Below are 11,536 nucleotides of genomic sequence, written 5' to 3'. Positions count from 1 at the left end.
ACAAATACTGAACAAAGAAATATATAGAAAAATAACATTAAGACATAATTTCAGTAACAAATCAGTAACATAATAACTTTCAGTAACATAATAACGTTCACTCTTAATGCAAATGAATTGAACTTGCCAATCAAAAGGCATAAACTTCATTCATTTTAGCTGAACGAATATGCAAAACTTGGGGGTCAAGTGGTAGAAAAAATGTCTACCAACTGTGAGAACTTGAGTTAGAACCCTGCACTACTGATTATAGCCTGGTGTCTCTCAAGCACAACAGGATATAACCCTGGATAACCTCAAGTACAACTGAGACCATGGTAGTTCCCGAATACTGCCAAGCCTGAACAACAAATTCAGACCCACACTGCATCATGGAGTGATCTTTCTCTCCTCCACACCCCATCTCCTAATATAGCTGCATAAGGCCTATAAAATAAAAACAACAAAATTCAAAAACCAATCTATATGATGTCTATAAGAGACTCATTTTCTATAAAGATAAACATAGGCATAAATTAAACAGATAGACACTAGTATCTTAAGTCAATGGGAAAAAATTAAAGTAAAAAACAAGGCTATATATTTTTATATATAATGCATATATAAATCTAAAATATTTATATTATATATGAGATAAAATGGAAATCTTGCCATATAACGGATCACAAAAGACAAATATGAACATCATATACTTATATATGCAGACTTAGATATATTATATATGTTAAATTTACATATAAATTATATGTAGCTATATATAATTATCTTCACTCCCATTCCTTCCCATTCCAGTCATCGCATGATGTTCTCAAGGGTGGCACTGAAGAGTTTCGGTGAAATGGTATCACCCTGCCACACTCCCCTTTTTACATCAATGATCACTTCCTTGTAGAATGGTGAGATCCTGGTGGTGAACCCACAATACAGCTCTTGGAGAATTTTGATATACTGAGTTTGAACGCCCTGTTTGGCCAGGACTTCAATGACCGCCTCAGTCTCAACAGAATCGAAGGCCTTCTTTAAGTCGATGAATGTTAGATAGAGCGGCATCTTGAACTCTCAAGAAACTTCAGTGAGTTTGGTCACTGTGTGGATATGGTCTATTGTGCTGAATCCCCTTTGGAACCTGGCTTGCTCGCATGGTTGTCCTTCGTCTAGGGTTCTGCCTATTCTATTCAGGATGACACAAGTGAACAACTTGTAGACGACAGACAGCAGGCAGATTGGGCAATAGTTGCCGATGTCGTGGATGTCTCCCTTCTTGTACAACAGAACAGTCCTACTGGTTTTCCACTGGGACGGAACCTTGCATTCAGACAGGTAGCGTGTGAACAGTCGGGCCAGTGTATTGATGAGTACTGGTGGCAGATTCTTTAGGTGTTCGGGTCTGACCTTGTCCGGACCAGGTGCTGTTTGAGTCTTTACCAGCGAAATGGTGTGTCGAATTTCAAAAGGGAGAACGTTGGGAACGACATATCCATCCTGCAGAATTTGGTATGTGGGCAGGTGGATGTGGCTGTCAAAGAGAATTTTCTCCATTGCCGTTCTGGAGGATGTGACAGATCCATTGGGACATTGGAGGGCAGTCATCTTGGTCTTGTAGTTGGCAAAGGACAGGCAAGCGTTGTGAATGCTTTTCCTGGCTTCTGCTGCACTGGCCAACACTGCTGCTCTTCTCTCTTTGAGGTCTTCCTTTATCGCATCTCTGCACAGCTTGTGGTTGCCTGAGGCTCTTGCCAAACCACGTTTACGAATGAGCTCGAGAGTTTCTGAAGACAGGCGTCTGTTTGTGGCTTTCTCACTCTCGGCATTTTTCACACAGACACGGAGGTGCTGAACCAGTCGGTCATATTCCTCGTCAATGTTGTCAAGGATGGTATCTTCCCAATGTTGCTGCAATAGTGCCAAAGAGCTCCCAGTTGGTGGTCATTCTGGGAGTTGTCTTCTTAGACTAAAATTTTGCAGACTTTTCTCCCCACGCTGTGAAGTAGAATTTCGCACGAAGGAGACGGTGGTCTGATCCCGTTTTGAATTTTGGGACAACAGTGACATCGGTCAGGCAAAACCTTTAACTGAATATGATGTGGTCAATTTCATTGTGGAACTGTCCTCTGGGAGACTCCCATGTCCAGCGTTTAGATTCGGCCTTCTGGAACTGTGAGTTACCATGGATGGTCTTGGTCGACATGATAAATTCAGACAGTCTCTCACCCTGATCGTTCCATTCTAGGCCATGGGTCCCAATGTGGAGTTCTTTGGGTGACCTTCTTGGACCTATCTTGGCATTAAAATCACCAACAATGATCTTGTAGAAGGTGTGGTTTTCTTTGTAGAACTTCTCCAGTTCCATGTAGAACCTCTCGATTTTCTTCTTCATCGTCATTGGAAGTTGATGCGCAGACGATGAAGATAGAAACTGCAGGCAGTGAGCCACATCTATTAAAGCGTAATCATTCAATTCGGGTTGTTAGGCATTCAAATGAATCGATGCTCATGGCCAAGTTCGTGTTGACAAGGACACCAACACCACCAATACCTCTGTTGTCACATGTTCCGAGGAACAGTTCTTCTCCAGTGTCAAAAATGATGTGATGTGATTGATATCTCCTCATTTCTGTCAGACCAATGATGTCGTACTTGATCTTCTGCACTTGTACCATCAGGTCCTCGATGGATGCTTCTGATGCCAGTGTCTGTGCATTGAAAGTACAGACACTCATTTCATTCTTTCTTCGTTTTGGCAGTCCAGTTCATCCCCGAGATTTTTTCAGCCTCTCTTTGCTCATCTTTCTTAACACTGCCATATTGGGGGCTCTTTCAGTGGCAGGTGAATGAGGCCAATTGTTGTTACTGTTGTTGGCATATTGAATACGCAATGGGTAGCTAGCTAGGCTCTGCCGTGTGGGCGAGATACTCTCGGTAGCTTGACAGGCTCTCCAAGAGGGACGGAGGCTTTTAGGGCAGCCTCCAATCACCCTTAGAGGTGTTACCATGGTTCACACCAAATTTGAACCCTATCAAATATGGTGTGGGAATAATGGGTATTAAGTGTTTTATGGTGTGTCGAGTGGCCGCTTTAGCAACCTGGAGGGTGGCAGTGGCTGGGTAGTGGATGTAGTGGGGGTCGGCCAGTGAGGTATTTATCTTGGGTAGGGTGGGGTGTCTGGGTTGCACCCCTCCCTCAGATGCCAGAGATTGGAGGAGGCAGACAGAGGCGAGAGCTAAGGTCGAAAAGTTCTGCTTACCTGGCTTTGCGGGGCTTCACTCGTGCGTGAGGTTCAGCCCAAGTGTCCAGAGAGCAACCTGGAGGGTGGCGGTGGCTGGGTAGTAGAGATAGACGGTTGGCAATTACACCACCTCCGCTTCGCTGATGACATCATTCTCATAACACCAAACATTAGCCAAGCAGCACAAATGCTGGCCGACTTCGACCACGAGTGTGGAAAGGTCGGATTGCACCTGAATCTCAACAAGACGATGTTCATGAAAAATGAACTGGTCCCTGAAGCTCCATTTGCTTTCAATGGAACGAACATCTCCGAATGCAGCAGCTATGTGTACCTGGGTTGAGAAATCAACATGAGGAACGACTTGGTGCCAGAACTGCACAGGAGGAAGAGAGCAGCATGGAATGCATTCAAAAGTGTCAAAGAGGGGGTTAAGAGAACGAAGAACCTCCGACTCCGGGCACATCTTTTCGATTCTACCGTTCTTCCTGCACTATCATATGCCTCAGAGATCTGGGCCCTACGCAAACAGGATGAGAACGCTATTAGGGTATCCCAAAGAGGAATCGAAAGAGCTATGTTGGGAATATCATGTTTCACTCAAGTGAGAGAAAGAATCCGGAGCTCTGACCTCCGTCGATGGTCAAACATCAGGGATGCTGTCTTGTTTGCCAAGGCCTCAAAAATCAGATAGGCCAGTCATGTAATGCGATTCAGAGACGACCACTGGACTAGAGCTGTTGCCGACTGGATTCCACGGGATGTCAGAAGAACTTGTGGCCGCCCACCAACTAGATGGTCAGATTTCTTCGTCAAATCTCTGAGTGAACGATTTGAGGCTCTTTCTGTTCCTGGATCGAGCAGATATCACTGGACTGCACTAGCTCGAGACAGGGACAAATGGAGATGTTACTGGCGCCCGCTCGAGCAAATCAACGATCAACGGGACCACAAGTGATACAAGTGATATATAATTATACACGTTTTAATTATATACTATCTTGTTGGATAACATTGGGTTGTCCTTGCTCCTCCAGCAAGGAGCTTAGGTTTATTGAACTACTTCCACAACAGTGACCCTGAGTCACACCCAATTCCATCAAGCACTAGTTATCTTATATTGTATTTCTCTTTCCTTTATGTCATTTGCATGGCTTGGCAATGTCCTTTTTGTATAGACACAGGAAGACAGTTGCTGCTATGCTTTATAACATGGGAGTTAATTTACTTCAAATAATATTTACTCCTGGGCATCAATCATATTTACCTGACTTAAACCATAGTTGCCCTTAATGTCCTAGCACCCCCAAAAGGAAAGGACAAACAAAGGGACTGGATGGACCCAGGGAAAATTGTAAGATATCCTGGCAACAAAAAGGGACAAGATTAGCACCATAAGTATAAGTTAAGAGCATGGTCATGGAACAAACTCTGTCATGACCCCAAAAGAGGTAACTGAATAAGGACTCTGCTGGGGTTAGGAAAGACTAACCTGACCTGAGGATTGTGATCTAGAATATATATAGCAGGATGTACCCAGAAAGACCCAATCTTTAAGCTTAATATATCTCTTACTGTGTTCATACAAAATGACTAGAAATATTATAAGAAGTAAATTTACTATGATTGATTAAATGGATTACTAGCTGAGGAAAGGAGAAAGCAATACATCCTAAAAGGAATCCTGCCCTTGAGTGGATCTCCTAGTAATCTGGAGTGCTGAACCCTCAGATGAGATTTTGTCCTTGAGTTGATCTCCTAGAATTTCCGATGAAGGAGTGGCTTTACCTCTGTTTGTTGTTATGACAATGTTTAACCCCACTTACATATATCCCACACTTCATTATTTCTACATAACTATGCTGCAAGGAGAAAGAGGAGACTAAAAGACTAGTCTAGATGAGGATTATCATGACTAGAAAGAGAAGAACTAGAAACTAAGGACTAGGAGGGACTAGATGAGAAAGACGAGGACTAGGATGATATAACTATGATAATTGGGACTATGACCAAAACTACAACTATATCTGTGCTGTAAAGAGAGAAATTGGATTACATGGAAGAGGAGAAGGAAATAAACTGAATACTGACCAGGCTGGGGTCCTGTTTCTCCATTCCCCTGGTCCTTTGTCCATCCATCTGATGCCATGGACCAGCCTGGAGAGGCGGCTCTCAGCCACCCAACGCTTGAGTTCCACGTGAGCCCACATGCTTTTTCTCTTTGAAACCCACACTGTATCACTGTATCACTGTCATCACTGTAAGGCAAATGCCCTATCCACTGTGAAACTCACAATATCTTATTTTCAAAATAGGAAAATAAAATAATTATTTATATCTATAATAGCTCTAAAATATACAAAGCAAATTTTAAGGGACATAAAGGCAAAACACTGACAGCAGCACAATAATAATTGGTGATTTTAAAAACTTACTTGCCACAATAGACAAATTATTTAGACAAAATTTTCAAAAATAATGAACTATCTTGGAATAAATTAAGTTAAAGAAGTGAAATACTTGCCATTGAAAACTAAGATATTCAGCTTAACCAAGGAAGTAAAAGACCTTTACAAAGAAAACTACATAACGCTACTCCATGAAATCAAAGAGGACATGAGGAAATGGAAACATATACCCTGCTCGTGGATAGGGAGAATCAATGTTGTCAAAATGGCAATACTCCCTAAAGCATTATACAGATTCAATGCAATCCCTATAAGTATACCCATGACATTCTTCAAAGAAATGGATCAAGCAATCCTAAAATTCATATGGAATAACAAACGTCCAAGGATAGCTAAAACAATTCTTGGGAAAAAGATGATGGGAGGCATCACCATCCCCAACCTCAAACTTTACTACAAAGCAGTAACAATTAAAACAGCATGGTACTGGAACAAAGGCAGAGCCGTAGACCAATGGAACAGGGTGGAATATCCCTACACACAACCCCAAATGTATGACTATCTAATCTTTGATAAGGGAGCAAGAGATGTGAAGTGGAGCAAGGAAAGCCTCTTTAACAAATGGTGCTGGCACAACTGGACAACCACATGCAAAAAAATGGGTTTAGACCTTGACCTGACACCATGCACAAAAGTCAGATCAAAATGGATTAAAGACCTCAACATTAGACCACAAACCATAAGGTACATTGAAGACAAGGTCGGCGAAACCCTCCACGATATTGAAGATAAAGGTATCTTCAAAGGTGACACGGAACTAAGCAATCTAGTAAAAACAGAGATCAACAAATGGGACTACATTAAACTAAAAAGCTTCTGCACCGCAAAAGATACAGTGACCAGAATACAAAGACTATCCACAGAATGGGAAAGGATATTTACACAATACCCATCAGATAAGGGGTTGATATCAATGGTATATAAAGCACTGGTTGAACTCTACAAGAAGAAAACATCCAACCCCATCAATAAATGGGGCGAAGAAATGAACAGAAACTTTACCAAGGAAGAAATACAATGGCCAAAAGGCACATGAAAAAGTGCTCTGCATCACTAATCATCAGAGAGATGCAGATCAAAACAACTTTGAGATACCACCTCACACCACAGAGACTAGCACACATCCAAAAGAACAAAAGCAACCGCTGTTGGAGAGGATGTGGGGAGAAAGGGACCCTTCTTCACTGCTGGTGGGAATGCCGACTGGTTCAGCCCTTCTGGAAAACAATTTGGACGACTCTCAAAAAATTAGATATTGAATTCCCATTTGACCCAGCAATACCACTGCTGGGAATATATCCCAGAGAGGCAAAAAAGTACAATCGAAACAACATCTGCACATGTATGTTCATCGCAGCACTGTTTACAATAGCCAGAATCTGGAAAAAACCCGAATGCCCCAGAACGGATGACTGGTTGAGGAAACTTTGGTACATCTATACAATGGAATACTATGCAGCTGTTAGAAAAAAGGAGGTCAAGAATTTTGTAGTCAAGTGGATGGGCATGAAAAGTTTCATGCTGAGTGAAATGAGTCAGAAAGAGAGAGACAGACATAGAAAGATTGCACTCATCTATGGTATATAGAATAACAGAGTGGGAGACTAACACCCAAGAACTGTAGAAATAAGTACCAGGAGGTTGACTCCATGGCTTCGAGGCTGGCCTCACGTTCCGGGGAAAGGTCAACTCAGAGAAGCGATCACCAACTACATTGTAGTCGAAGGCCATGTGGGGGAAGGGAGTTGCGGGCTGAATGAGGGCTAGAGACTGAGCACAGCGGCCACTCAACACCTTTATTGCAAACCACAACAGCTAATTAGAGAGAGAAAACAGAAGGGAATGCCTTGCCACAGTGGCAGGGTGGGGTGGGGGGGAGATGGGATTGGGGAGGGTGGGAGGGACACTGGGTTTACGGGTGGTGGAGAATGGGCACTGGTGAAGGGATGGGTTCCCAAACTTTGTATGAGGGAAGTATAAGCACAAAAGTGTATAAATCTGTAACTGTACCCTCACGGTGATTCTCTAATTAAAAATAAATAAATTTTTAAAAAATAAATAAATAATTAAAAAAATAAAAATTAAAAAAAAAACTAAGATATTGCTGAAACAAATAGAAAACATAAAAACATGGAAAAATATTCCTTCTGATGGATTGGTAGAGTTGACTCACCAAAACTATTATATTCCCTAAAACAACATATAGATTCAAAACTACTATATTCCCTAAAACAACATATAGATTTGGTACAATTCCTATCGAAATTCCAGTGATATTCTTTGTAGAAATAGAACAAAAATTTATTTGTAACTAAAAAATCTCAAATAGTTAAAAAAATAGTACTGAGAAATGGAAGGAAAATGAAGTCATCAAGTGTCCCAAATTTAAACTGTACTACAGTTCAAGCAATTTTTTTCAATTTGACTTTATTAAATTTTTTTAATTGAAGTACCATGCTTTACAAAGTTATTCATAGTTGAGTTTTAGACATGTTGCAGCACTGATCCCACAACTAGTGTTAAGTTCCTTCCACCAATGTTCCTCCTGGGTTCCTCCCATATCTTCCCACCCCCAACCCACCCTTCTAGCCTTCGCCTTTTACAGAGGCCTTTATAAGTTCTGTTCTTAAATTTGGGTTCCTTGATTACAGTATTGTTGACTCTGTGATTTGCTATTTGGTTCTATCATTCCTTAACACCACCTTGGTATCTTAATCCTCTAACCTGGCTCTAATTCCTTCTCATCTGTCTCTTCTCCCTCTCCCCTTCACTTTTTCCTTCTTCTCCCTATACTCTGGGACTAAGGTTGATCTGGGAATACCCCTTTTTAACTTTTCAATAATAATTAAAGCAATATAATATTGGGATATATACAGATACAGAGATCAATGAAACATATCCAGAAATAAAGCCATACATATATGGGCAACTAATTCATGAAAAATGATATAAGAATCTACAATTAAACAAGAAAACTTTCTCAGTAAATGGATACTAGGAAAACTGGTGTTCCTTTATTTTCCACTAAACAAGGAAAATGGAACAGAATATGCAAAAGAATAAAACCAGACCTAAAAATTCAAAAAAGATTAAAGATTTGAATAAAAGGTGTATATGTTGCATGCATGAGACTTGGAATTAATCCAATCCCTCATACAATTAAAAGAACATAAAGGTAAGAGCTGTAACCATAAAATATACATTTTAAAAAAATAGGTAATAAGCTCCTTGACATATTGAAGACTCAACTTTCATGACAAGGGAAATAGCCAGAAAGAGTGATACCAAATGCATAAAACTACAAAGTTTCTGCACAACAACTGAATCAAAATGGAAAGCCATTCTTCTGAATGGGAGACTATATTTGCACTTCACACAAAGAGTTAAGAGTCAAGCTCTACAAATAACTCTAAACTGTTTAATCATCATCTTCATCATCATCCCATTGATCGTCAATTTTCTTGAGCAGTCTTAGCAACGTCTCCATTCCTCCTAGCCCTGAGATTTTAGCAGCCTCTCTTTACTCGTCCTTCTCAACAGTGCCACATTGGAGGCTCTTTCAGACTCAGGGGAATGAGAGCCATCATTGTGATTGGTTTTCGCATATAAATATGCCACAGGGAGCTTGCCGGCTTTCCCACAAACTGTTTAATAAAAAAAAAAATAGTTCAAGAAGAAAATGAGCCAAGTCCCCAAAAAAGACATTCAGAGAGCAAACAGTGAAAGATGTTCATTGTCTCTTATTTTCAGGGAAATCCAAGTCAAAACAAGAGTTATCACCTCAAGTCAACAAGGAGAGTAAATATCCAAAGCAAGAAACATGTATAGGTGAGAATATGGAAAGAAAGGAACCTACATATACTATTTCTGGGAATATAAATTGGTGTAGACATTTACGGAAGTAGGACACAGATTTTTTTTAAAAGACCTTCTAAAAAATATTCCACATGATACAATTATACCACTTTTGAGTATAAACAAAAATACTAATCACTATATATATAAGCACTGTATCACTGTATTACTGTCGTCCCGTTGTTCATCGATTTGCTCGAGCAGGCACCAGTAACATCTCCATTGTGAGACCCGTTGTCACTGTATTTGAAATACCGAATATACCACGTGTAGCTTGCCAGACTCTGCCAGGCCCTACCCACTGTATATCACTGTATCACTGTCATCCTGTTGTTTGTCGATTTACTCGAGCAGGCACAAGTAACGTCTCTATTTCTCCCAGCCCTGAGATTTTAGCAGCCTCTCCTTACTCATCTTTCTCAATGATTGGAGGCTCTTTCAGGGTCAGGGGAATGAGACCTATCATTACTGTTTTTGGCATATAAAATACACCACGGGTAGCTTGCCAGGCTCTGCCCATGTGGGCAGGATACTCTCGGTAACTTGCCAGGCTCTCCGAGAGGTATGTATATAAATATAGGTTTATGTATATTACTCTCTATGATTTCTTACCTACTGTCTGAACTCCATCAAATATGGTGTGGTAATTATAAAAAATGGGTAGGAAGTATCTTATAATGTGGCCAGAGCATGGAAAATGGCCTGGAGCATGGAGGTGGTTGGGTAGTGGTAGTTGGCTGCTGGGGCTGGGTCCCTTGGGGTGGGCAGGGTTCTCACCCGCCCCGCCCCCCTCTGGGGCACCCCAAGTGAAAACAGCCTGGTGTGAAGGCAATGCTACAGTGCTACAGTAAAAAAAGAAAAAGAAAAGAAAAATAGCTTTTTTAAATCCAGGTCCCTATTATGTCTTAAAAATCCTGTTAAAACTCATTTCTAATGAAACAGTAAAGATATTCACAAAATAATGTTACTCAGTTAAAGGCATCTTTAATGGTTGTACCAAATTAGAAGATTCACCTAATATTCCTAGGATAGGGAATTTGGAGAGTAGAAATTTGATAAGCCATCATGATCTTGATCCACCGTTTTCATTAAACATCTGATTGTGACCTAAAATATGACAAAGGATATTCAAGTACAGAATAAAACATTGCAAAATAATGCAGCAATTAAATTACCTCCACATATTGGAACTTGTTTATCTGGTGCCCCCAAGGAAGGAAGGGGGAAAATAAAGCTCAATGGTGGTGCTCAATACTCCTCTGGAAAAGTTCTTCCGAGAGCTTTCATGGGGAAGGTTATAATTTCAAGATAACATTAAGTCTGGGCCAAACAGCAAAATGTCACTATTATAAAGCAAAGTATGCTCTTAGGATTTTGTATGTGATCCTAGAACTACTTATGCTCTTCAAAAAGAAGCTAAAACAAACAAAAGCACTTGAAGACTGAGTATGCATGACAATGATACTTTTCTGAACAGAATATGCTTATCTGTCATTCTCATTAAGCTTCATATGCAAACAGAAATGTCTAAGAGGATTATTTTTATTTAATTTTTGCGCTTTACCTTATATACACTTTTAACTCTAAGTTCACTCCTTGTTTCATTTTGTGGGCCACATCCAGCTGTACTCAGTGTTTACTCCTGGCTTTGAGCTCAGGGATCAGTCTTTGAGGTGCTGGAGACCTAAGGTGGGTGGACTTCTTGCAAGGCAAGTATTTTACCTGCTATACTATCTCCCCAGTCCCTTGAGTACAATTTTTATATAATTTTGGCTTGTTTTTTTTATAAACTGTGATATCATTGAACATTAACATATACTGCAAGTTCTTTTCCACAAAAATGTGTTTAAAAGCATTTCACTGTCACTATCACTGTTATCCCTTTGTTCATGGATTTACTCCAGCCAGCAACAGTAACATCTCCATTCATCCCTGTCCCTTGCTAGTGAAGCCCAATGGCGAATTGGGGGGCTCTCTCAGGATCAG

The 11,536-nt window shown here is 40.6% G+C and overlaps 1 pseudogene; it reads right to left on the bottom strand.

The window, feature by feature from the left end:
• Nucleotides 1–984: 984 nt before the first annotated feature.
• Nucleotides 985–2,720, bottom strand: LOC129400841 (craniofacial development protein 2-like; annotated as a pseudogene).
• Nucleotides 2,721–11,536: the final 8,816 nt, after the last annotated feature.

The sequence above is a fragment of the Sorex araneus genome, chromosome 1 (assembly GCF_027595985.1).
Source record: "Sorex araneus isolate mSorAra2 chromosome 1, mSorAra2.pri, whole genome shotgun sequence".
Lineage (NCBI taxonomy): Eukaryota > Metazoa > Chordata > Mammalia > Eulipotyphla > Soricidae > Sorex > Sorex araneus.
The sequence above is the reverse complement of the archived record's forward strand: the minus strand, read 5'-3'. Positions and strand labels throughout refer to the sequence as shown.